Raw genomic sequence first — 11271 nt, 5'->3', positions numbered from 1 at the left:
TCATTTAAAGCACATATACATGTGGTGGCCGTTGCCAGAAAAGAGCAATTCAGAGAGGAGATTGGAGAAGGGATGTATTCCACCCTTTGCTGGTGTTAAGAGTTTTAGGATGTATTTCTTAGAGGTTTCTGAGATGAGTCCTGGTCCCTGGAGATTTTATGCAATTATTTTGGGTTCAGCAGTGCACAGGGATCATTACCATCCAGACCCAGCCAGGAGCTGTAAGCAAAATGTTGGCCATTGTATAATACTTCATTTTTTATATTTTCCCCCTCTGCAGTTGCTGAATGCTTTCTTTGGCAAAACTGAAAACCAGCCCCTTAAGAAACAGCTACCCTGTGAGCCGAGGGTTTGGTTTTGTAACAAGATAGTGAACTAGATTCTATTGCCTCGCTCCCTGCAGAACTATGAAAATAGAAATACAATTTTCTATTCCTAAATATTGAGCTTACTGCTTATATTTTTCCTCTCTTTTTTTTTTCCTGGTGCCAGAGCCTGCTCACACTGAACTCTAAAGGCTGCATAGTTACCTCTAAAAATAAAGAGAACAATGAAGGTGGGATGGCAGAGGTTGGGATCCTGAAGTTCTGTGAGTTACAGGCTGGGATGGATGGAAACAGACTCTTGATTAGCTGATACAATTGAAGCACATGTCCTGAAGTTGTGCAGGTTTTTCTGTTTTAACCTATTAGCTATAATAACTAACTTAAAGTGTCTATTTCAGTAAGTAGGAACCTGAAAGCAAATCTGTTCTATTCAACAATTATGGAAGGCATTAGGAAAAGAACATATAATACTAAAAATATAGTGACTCCTTTGAACTGGTACAAGGTGTATGTGAATGAAGCACCATTTGTTTTGAAATTCAGGTTGTGGCTGAGTACAATCCTTTTTTTCTAGCAACACCATTCACCATCAGGCCCCCAAGACCATAACATTAAGTTCGATTTGTGAGTTTTAACAGTCTGTGGTTTTGCAAATGAAACTGCAACTCAGGATACTGGTTTGAGTTAGATTTATAATGTACACCAAATTGCCACTTCCAGTGGATTTCTCTTGTAGAAGTTGCAGTTGTGGCTCTCCTAAAGCACTTGAATGCACTCCTTCATTCCGAAGCATAATGTGCATTTGCAAAGTAAAACCAGAATTATCGCAGCAGGTTTTACTGCTCCAGCTTGTAGGATCATTGCAGAGATACAAGTCTCATGAAACAGGCAGAGAGGGATAAAAAGGTGAAGATTTTCTGTAAGACAGTTTTGGATAAGGTAACACCCACGAAGCAGACTGAAGAATGTTGTTGGGTATAAGCACAGGTCAGTGTTTTGTGTTAACTGCTTGTAACTATATTCAAGGTGATGTAGCCACAATCATTAGAGAAGAGTCCCAGCATCAGAGAGAGAGAGAGTATTTTGTATTCCTTGTGCTGCTGTTTACGCTGTGTTTTGTCTTGGGCTTTGTCAGCCTTTTCTCTGCTGGGGTTTTCCTGAACTCTTGAAAGATCCCTCTTTAAAGTTACATGGCTTTTAAAGTCTTGGTAGAACAAAGACCTCATGTCAGAGTTTAGTATTTCAATTAAACTACAAGAGTAATAATTTGCATTAACTGTAGCCTATTAGTTGCAAATGACAACGTTTTGTTTTGTTGTACTTAAAGATTTTATTAGTAACAGACACTTTTAGTTAGTGTTTGTTGCCCCAAGAGCTTTAGAGGAACTGATTTTCTGTCAGAAAAGATTGGAATCAATTGCATTCCTCCCTTCCAGATAGTGCTAAAACATTTATTTAAAGGTTTATATGCTCACCCTGCCTTATCTGTATTCCAAGTCACTTGTCCAATGAAATAAAATTCATTCATGCCTTCCTTCACTGTGTTATTGACAAAGTGTAAGCTTTATGTGACTGGAAGCCAGAACTCTGTCTTTTGGGAATACCTCTCTCTAAACTTGTCTGAAGGAATTATTTTATTGCATTTTTCATGCCAGTTCAAGTATGCTTGAATGGTAAATCCTGGAAGCTGGGCTGTCTGTGACCATATCAGCCTTTTGAATTAGCAGCATGCACAGCATGGTAGAAATATTAGATTGTGAGGAAGGGGTGTACGTGCTACAAAGTTTTTATTATTAAGGTGTTTATTTTTTCCTTAGCACATAATAAACTACGAGTCATTTGTTTCTAGAAACCAAAACTAGGTCAAGGCAGTTTCCTAAGTGCCTGGTATTATGCTGATGGGAAGTTTGCCATCACTATATGTTTCTTTAGCCCGTTCTCTATGGAAAAGCATTGCCTGGAGAGTGAGTGCTGCAAACTCTTTCTGCTGTGTTTCATTTGGGGACAATGAGAACATCAGCAGGTGCTTTGTCCATCCAAGCAGCCAGTGCTGCAGGAGTGATGTTCAGCTGTCTGTCAGGGGCATGAGACAAAAAGGATGTTATGATCTAGGTGATTTCTCTGGAAGATAGAATAGCTCATTGCTGAATTAGATACTCAATAAAACAGAGCAGCCTGGCCTTGCAGCCACAATGCCAAACCCTGACGTGAGAGATGTCCATGACCTGTCATTTCTCTGCACTCCTGTGTTAGTGTAACTCTTGCAAAGCAAAGGAGAGTGAGAGGTACAAGTAGGATTTATCAGCACTGTGCTAATTTGAGACTAGAGTCTGAGAGGAGGAAATAATAAGGTTACCTTTTCCTTTTGTCACTCAGCAAATTCCCAGAGCTGCCCCTGAAGAGAACAATGTGCATACAGGCACTGGGGTGTTCCAGCACATAATTCCACTGCTTCAACCACAAACTAATTAAAACCCCTCTGATTCCCCCCAAACCCCTTCCTCTCTGTTTTCATTTCCTCTCCAAGCAGGACTTCAGTTTCAATTTGCCATCCTTTGGGGACTCCACAATGAATAAGACTATTTGAGTTGTTCTAGAGCTTTCTTAAGCTTTCCTCAGAGAAACTATCTAAGTATTTAGCAATGTGCATGAACTGGGAACTAAAAGCAGAATATATCTGATTGTTTGAGTTCTCAAAACTGTCAGAGAGGAGGCTTGGAAAGAGAAATTAAGATAAATTCTGTTTCTCCTACAGAAGCTGCTATACTTCTAATACTGCTATTGAGAGCCAAATTACCTGGAGGAGGTCACCTAAGCAGACCATGCCAGCCTGAAGTTACCCATGCAGCCCTTGGAAAGGGACAGGATCAGATGCTGCAGACAGTGGGAGCTCTCAGGGGTGCAGCCATTTTCTCTATACTTCAACTTCTGGTCACCCTGAAGTGGTCAGGCATTTGGACAAGATGATCATTGTAGGTCCCTTCCAACTGAACTATTTACTCTATGCTCATGTCTCTTTGTACAGTAGTGTTGGTTTAGGAGTTTGTTGTATTTTCAGAGTTGTCAGGTACACATCAGTCTAACACAAGCTCATGTGAGGACTTGAAGAAAAGCAAATGTAGCTTTGAGTAGTCTGAGATTTGGCAGATTTGGGCCTAAAGATTAGTGTTTATTTCTATGATAACCCTTCCTTATTGTGCTGCTGTTGTTAATGAGAGTGCTAATTAGGCTGTGGTGCCTGACCAGCAGCTGGGGCCATTGTGTCTGAACATCTCCTAGCTGGCATGGCCTGTGACCACAAGTAGGAATCTCTTGTACCCAGTAAAAGAGACTTCCATTTTAGGGCAACAGTCCTCTTCCATTTGGCAAAGAATATGGATAGCATTGCAGGCTTTCAATATAGTCCTGAAAGCATCCTCAGCACAAATACCTGTGGATTTTGTGCTGATTGACTTCTTTTCATTCTGAGGCCAAACAAAGTTGGGTATGTGACCACCTTTACTTTCTTTGTTGTCAGATGAAATGATAAGAAATAGTTCGAAAATCTGGGTAGGCCTCTGTGAAGTAATACTGAGCAACTCTAACCTTCCAGATTCTGGTTCTGGACATTCAGGGAAGCTTTCCAAATAGCACATTAGTTATAAAGTAATCAGTCTGCTACAGTTCTAAGCCATTCTGGGCTTAAAAAGAAACACCCCACACTGAAACACCAGCCACACTCCTGGAGCTCATGGAGAGCTGCAGTGTAAACACTTAGCTGATGAACTGGTCCCTATCTCAATAAGCCATCTTTTCCTTTGGTGTTTGTAAACTACCTAATGTGATCTTGGTCTATCAGTGGGCATCCTTGGCCCAGCCCCACCACAAGTGATTAACATTAAGAGCCATAAAATAAGTTTCTCATACCATGAGGGAAATGAAACAGTTCACACAACCCTTTCCCTCGGAGCAGATGACTGAGAGCACACACCACTGTGAAAGTACTCCATGGTGTCAGTGTTAGTAATATTAAGAGGGCTCCCCCTCCTCCCTGCACACACACACACACACACACACACACACACACACACACACACAAACTCTATGTACAGTATCCCACAAGGTTAAGTGTTGTGCTGCTCAGGGCACAGCGTTATATCCTGGTTGCCTAGAGGCAGTTGTTGGCTCAGTGAACGTGATCTGTCTGAGGCAGGAAATATAATCTCAGTGGGAGAATGGGAGCTCCTTACGAAAGTCATGAACTCATTCACAATGCAGACATGCCCCGGGAGTTGGTTTTCAAGTGACCCAGTTTGCCCTCTGTTGTTACGCATTTGTCCCTGAGGCATTATTTCACAGGCAAAAAAAAGAGAGAGAAAAAAGAGAAATTCAGATATGAGTAATGGAAAACAAAATGCTGCTTTCAGCTGCCAGTTGGCAGCTTTCACCCTGGTGGTGGGTAGGTGGTTAAAGAAGGAGAAAGCAAATATTTGGATTCTGCAAACACTCTTACAGCACCTTTTTGGTGTGTTTATGCTTAAATAAACCACCAGCTGAATGGATGATTAATTCTAGAGAGATGGATACATATGGATGTAAAAAGGTCATTCTGTGCTCAAGCTGACTTGCTAATGCAAAGCTGATACTCTGCTGATTGGCAAAAGGGATTTTCCCTATTTATATGGAGAGAGTGGAGAGAGCTCTTGGTAGAGCTTTTTTTTAAGGGAGGAAACAAAGATAAACTCTCTAGTGAGCTCTCAAATGTTTTTATAATGAAATTAATTATACAGCCCTTCTCATCCTCATTTTATCATGCCCAAGAACAACCTAACATCAGAGGGAGTATAAAGAATAATCTATCAAATAGGCACAAGCATGTCCTGAATCAGAAGTTTCCTGTGCGTGCTCACACAGGGGGAGCTCCCTTTCAAACAGCTTCTGACTGGTGTATGAGGCCTACATGAGAAATTTCTGCACTGAAGTTCTTCATGCATTTCTCTTCCCAGTAAAACCAAAAAAGAGTATGTTATCCAAATTGCTACCAACCTCAGGAAGAACTTCTGCAATGAGAAATAATCCAGTTCACCAGCCTTAATCTTCCATCATATTGCCACCAGAAGAGCAGTCCATGGACTAGATTGCCTATAGTGTTTCTGCTTATTTTATGATGGACTCCTCTGATGTCTGATTAAGACAGAGTTGTGAATTTGAAAGACCTGAATGCTCTTCGCTGTGAAAATGCTGAGCCCACCTTGTCTAGCAACCTTTGACATGTTAAGAGGGCTGATAATTGCCACTTTCAGTTCTAAATGTTTTAAATGACATAGCAAATTATGACTTGATAGGATTTACTTTTAGATCTCACTGTAAGAGACAGACAATTCATCATAGAATTCTCAGAGAATAAATCCATTTTCTTCTCCTGTGTTTGTGGTTTACAGCCCATCCTCACCCCCAGTGTCTAATTAGGTCATATGAGTGTGTGCAAACATGTGCCTTACCTGCCACAATCCAAATCTTACCTTACTGGTTTATACAGAGGTTAATAAGCTCAGTCTGTTTCCCTACCATTTAATGTTTTTAATGCCCTATGCAACTTCATGGCCTTTTACCAGGAATACAAAGGATGGACGTAGAGAATGACCGTCTTTGATGGGTCTGGGCTCAATAACAGACTTTTAACTTAGGAGTTTACAAGCAAAAGTGCCAGTAAATACTTTTTGCAGAAACCCATCACAGAATGGTTAGGGTTGGAAAGGACCTTGAGATCATCTAGGTCCAACCCCCCGCCATGGGCAGGAATACCTCACCCTAGACCATGTTGCCCAAGGCTCTGTCCAAGCTGGCCTAGAAAAACTTGGCCTTGAAAAACTTAATTTGTTTTCCAGAAGCACAAATTTTCAATTTTATTCTGTTTATCCTTCTGTGTAATAATTCCTCGTTGATTTGGAGAGGAGACTCATGCATTATCATTCAGAATGCTACAGAATTCAATTACAGGCTGGCTGCAGCATCCTTTCTTGCTTTGTGAATGATTTACCTCTGTTGAGAAAACAGGAGGACTTGTTCCCTCCCAAAGCACAGTTGCTCATTTTAACAGAGCAGCCAGCCTTAAGCTATGCAAGCCAGCATTAAACAGTAAAGAAACATTAATGAAATGACTTGCAGGGTGGTGTCCTTTAGCCATGAGTACCACTGTCCCTTGAACTCACATAAGGATATAAATAGTATGAGATCTCCAGGGCTGTAATTCTGCCTCCACCAGTGTCCAGTCTGTGCAGGCCCCACTCGTTCCTCCAGCTGGACTTCGCCTGGCACCTCAGTTGTCTTTGAGTCAAGTATCATTGTTCTGCTGTCAGCACTTCAGCCCCCTTACCTCTGAGCTATAGAGGCACCTGTCAGCTTGATGGAAGCAGCCCATATGTATCTACAGGATGAGAAGTTGATTCTGGTCTTCTTCATTACTGCCGTTCGTCTTATTTGTATTTCAGTTTATTGTTCAAGATGACCAGAAGTGTCTAACACAAGCTTTCATTTCTCTATTCAGAAAACTTAAGACATCTTTAAGTGTGCTGGAAAATGCCCCACTTTCCCCTCACAAGTGTTTCATCAGTATTTTCAGGCTTTTACCAGCATGGTGCATAGTCACGTTTTTAATTCTTCCCTTCATGACATGAGGGAGTGAGGCGCAGATTAAGTGTTCTATTTAAAAACACTTTGACACATTTTGTTGAAGCCAAGACAATTCTGCTGAAGTATTATCATGATTTACTTGAGGTAAATCAGCAAATAACTCATGTTGCCCTATAGGGCCACTCAGATAAGTGTGTGTTTTATATACACAGAGCCCTATAGCTGCAGCAATTGGCACATTTCCTCCAAGTCAAGGCAGAGATTACACAATAAGACAGGGATATTTAGGGAGATGCTGCTGGTGGTGTCTGAGCCCTTAGGCTTTGTTCAGGCAGCTCCATCTGAATGGATCACTTCCATACCAAGAGGAAAAAGAAACTCTCTGGAGTGCAATGTGAAGTGTTTTCTATTAATGGCAACATGAATGTTATTGCTGAGCTGTGTTATGCTGGATGATTGTATGCAGCAGAAGGTAATTTAACTCACCAGAATTTTGTTTTGCTTCCCTCCCCCAGGTTAAAAGTCTGATCAGATGCCTGCTCTACGTGCAAAACCATCAAGTGACTGCAGCAAATGCCTCTGGAACACAAAGCAGAAGCAGGCAGACAGCAGCTGAATGGAGCCCCCGCTGCCAGGGGAAGCAGACAGTGGGCCTGGGGTTTCCCACCGAGTCCTCCAGCCCTTTGCTGCTGGGAGGAAGGTTATTAAACCCTTCTGCTTTGCTCTGAAGTGCTACAAATAGAATGGTAAATCTAAATAATGAGGTGCATGCTGTTCCCTTCAGTATGTGCTGCAGATGACAAGCAGGAACCAAGAACCAAAAGGAAAATATAAGTATAGCTGGAGGCTATTGTGCCCACCATGGAGCTGACTCTTGCAGCGTGTTCAGGTATATACCTTGTACTTGTGTTGTACATCCTGCAGTGGTGACTGCCTTCTGCTGTAAGTGAGGCTGTTTATTCAAACCAGGATCCTCTTTGCACCAGTGACCCTCAGTTACATGGCTCAGCACCCACTCTGACATGCTGCAGAAAAAGGAGGTTGTATCCTGAGATGGGAGCAGTGGTTCTTAAACTTTCCCTTGAATTTTCTGCTCTTCTGCCTTCTGCTCCCCTAAGGAAGGTGGCCAGTATGACTGCACCAGGAACACTCTCCCCATAATGGTCTCTGTGTTATCCCAGCCCACAAGGACCCCTTGCCACAAAGAGCTGGATGGAAGGTCTCCTGAAGGGGACTACTTCTTATGCCTGCCCCCAAATAAATCCTACCTCTCTGTTCTGGGGTTCAAAAGCTCTAATACCTGCCAGCTAGATAAAAAATCTGAGAGATGCCAGTTGAAAGCTGGCAGCAAAGGGAGAGTGAACAGGGATTATATCAAGGTTGATATTATTTGTCATGCATTGGCTTACCATGAGACAACTATTGCTTCGCTCATCTACTGCAAACACTTAAACCCTTGACTTTGTGTTTCTGTATATAGACACCTCAGGAAGAGGGTGAGTGCCTACAGAAACAGAGATGGAATCCAGCTGCCATCTCCAGCACCAATCAGTCATGTACAAGGTCACTGATGCCTCAACCAAATTTCTGTCTAACTGGCATGACAAGCTGAACTCCCCAGGTCTGAAAGTACCATTTTTAAGAGCAAGTGTGAGTGTTCATAAGCAATGAACAGGTCTGAGCCACTTACCAGCTTTGTTACCTCAGTGCATTAGAATTAAGGACAAGAGCCCTTTATTTCCCCAACGTAAGTATTGAGCTAGAAATTCATGGCTACTTTCAGAAGTGATCCAAGTCTTTCGTATTCCACGTAGGAACAGATGGACAGAAGTGTTTTCATCTATGAGCAGTTAAAGGCTAAGAAGGGGTCTTCAGCAACACACATTCACACTCTCTTCCTCTCTTGATCAGGATCCTCAGCTGAGAATTCAAAGGCCACTTTTCAGGGCTTTTTTCTTGTGTGTGCGTCTAAAGCACCACTTTGTGAGGTTTGGGAGTTCCTCTACTAAACCTGATGAAACTTTTCTGATGGAAAGCTGATTTCAGACTTAGACTCAACTCCTGTCTGCATTACCAAAAACATTCCTGACCATTCCTCCATGCTCCTTAAGCCTTTCCATGAGATCCAGTGACTCATCATCAGGACTGGTGATCCTGTTATCAGCAGTTCCCAGAGTCCCAACCAAAGTCAACACGATGACAGGACATGATCCCAGCATCCTGAGCCGTTGCTGAAAGGGAGACCTGACACCCTTAAAAGAGGCTTTAGTGACTTGCCGTTTCTCTGGGGTAATTCTAGCTATGAGCTGCATGTCTGGGTTGAGTACATCTGCTCTGGGGAATGCTTCCTAGAATGCTGGATTTCAGAATAATTCATGTTATATACTTGGGTAACTGCTTCACAAGCTGCTTGTCTTTGAGAAATGATAATGAAAGGCAGATGATTTAAAAAAGAGAAAAAAGAAAGAGCACATCTCTAAGTGAAGACTTCAGTGTTTTGGGGCCCTGGTTTGGAAGTGGAGCTGATTGCCAAAGCTCCTGGCTAACATAAATTCTCTTTCAATTTCTTTGTCATTTTGAAGCTAATACAACTCTAGTGGAAGTTCCTAATGTTATTTTTCCTCTCTTAACCTAATTAACAAACTGAAAATTTATGTAGTTCTAAATGGAATTACTTTCTCCTAAGCACTGCAGAGGGAGTTATTTCTCATGTCCCTATTAAAGCATGAATATCAGTGCTAATGCTTCACACCAGCTACCGTACCTGGATTCTCTTCACAGAAACAGTACCTGGACAGTGCCCTGAATGAGGCCATGCTCCCTTATGCCAGCTGCCAACATTAACTCGGGACAGCATCACACTGCCCTTTTTGTTGCTATTTTCAATGTTAAACTGGAGCTGTTGGCATATTTACCTGCGGAATGTTCAGAAAAGTCTGGGTATGGCTCAAAAAACTGTTCTGCTATTAAAGAACTAAACTCAAACCCAACCCAAACCTTCGGTTTTCATTTCATAAAAGGCTTCAAGAAGTCTTTTGATTAAATTATTAAAAACCAAAATAAATTGCTTAAATTCTAAGAGAGAAATCATATTTTTTTCCTGAACATGACTTTTTACTGATGAGTTTTTCAAAAGAGTTGTATTAAACCAGGATTGCTCCTTTACAAAAACCTGCCATCACTTTTGGTGATGTTCTCTGGTATTACCAACACTGTGCTAATAGCTCCACATGCAGTTAGTTTCTCAAAAACAGATTTGACACATTTCCAAACAGAGAATGTGTGTATTATTTCGTGGCTTAAATCTGTTTTATCGTGATACCACTTCCAGAATACTGAAGACATAAAATGGTTTATGGTCCAAAAGATAAACTAGCACAAGCCACTGTGTTGGAAAATAGGGAAGGATCTGAGAAAGTGCTAAAAGCATTATTACAGCTACAGAATGGACTCTTAAATCTTTTATGCAACTTGATCAGTTCCCACTGGAACACACTGTATTGTTTTCATAAATAAACACCCCAAGTTGCTGTGCACAGTGTTTCTGGACTTTAAACAGACTGCTTTTGTGCTTTAACAGGTTTTGTGCTAAATTGTAAACTACAAATGTTGCCATGAAAAATTCTTCTTTCCAGCACGCTGCTGGTGAATGGCACATCATCCTCCTTGATGATCAGCAAAGCCATCACATTGTAGAGCACTAAACCACAGTCAGCTGCTTCACTTTCCACGGCAGTGCTGCAGCTCACAGCCAGGCAGGGAGGAGCCGCCCAGCAACCAGGAGACAGTTCTGGTGTCTTCCACATAAAGAAGGACATGGAGCTGTTGGAGCAAATCCAGAGGAGGCCACAAGGATGAGCAAGGGCAGGAGCACCTCCCGTATGAGATAGGCTGAGCTGTGTTTGGAAACTGGGGTTGTGTCTGGAATGACGTTTGTGCAGCTGAGTTCCCAGCATGGCCTCTAGGCCGTCTACTTTTCCCTCAACATGTGGACACCAACAGGGAGATACTTTCCAAGCCCACTTCATGGGTTCACAAATTACAGATACAGTCTTTACTCCTGCAGGACTAATATAATTGTTCTGCACCTTCACTGAACACAGCAAGAAGCTTCAGGAATTTAGACCCAAGCCAGAACTGATTTCTGTTGTGCTATAGTTCAGGGTGTTTCTGAGCACACAGGAGTGAAGGCAGTAGAAATGAGCAGTCATTTAAACCCATGCAGCTACTATTAAACATGTAGTATAAAGTGGACTTAAATAGTAATACTGGATATTTCCTTGCTCCTGCATGCCACAGAAAGTAGAGTTCATGAAGAGTTTTTAATTATGAG

General features: G+C 41.9%; 1 long non-coding RNA gene across 1 annotated transcript; it reads left to right on the top strand.

Moving 5' to 3' along the window:
- The first annotated feature begins 3196 nt into the window (after positions 1-3196).
- On the top strand, positions 3197-10479 carry LOC117436954 (uncharacterized). The gene is made up of 2 exons (XR_004550238.1): positions 3197-3298; positions 7454-10479. It is a non-coding gene; the product is annotated as an uncharacterized lncRNA (long non-coding RNA).
- Positions 10480-11271: the final 792 nt, after the last annotated feature.

The sequence above is a fragment of the Melopsittacus undulatus genome, chromosome 13 (genome assembly GCF_012275295.1).
Source record: "Melopsittacus undulatus isolate bMelUnd1 chromosome 13, bMelUnd1.mat.Z, whole genome shotgun sequence".
NCBI lineage: Eukaryota > Metazoa > Chordata > Aves > Psittaciformes > Psittaculidae > Melopsittacus > Melopsittacus undulatus.
This window is presented reverse-complemented; position numbering and strand designations above follow the sequence as displayed.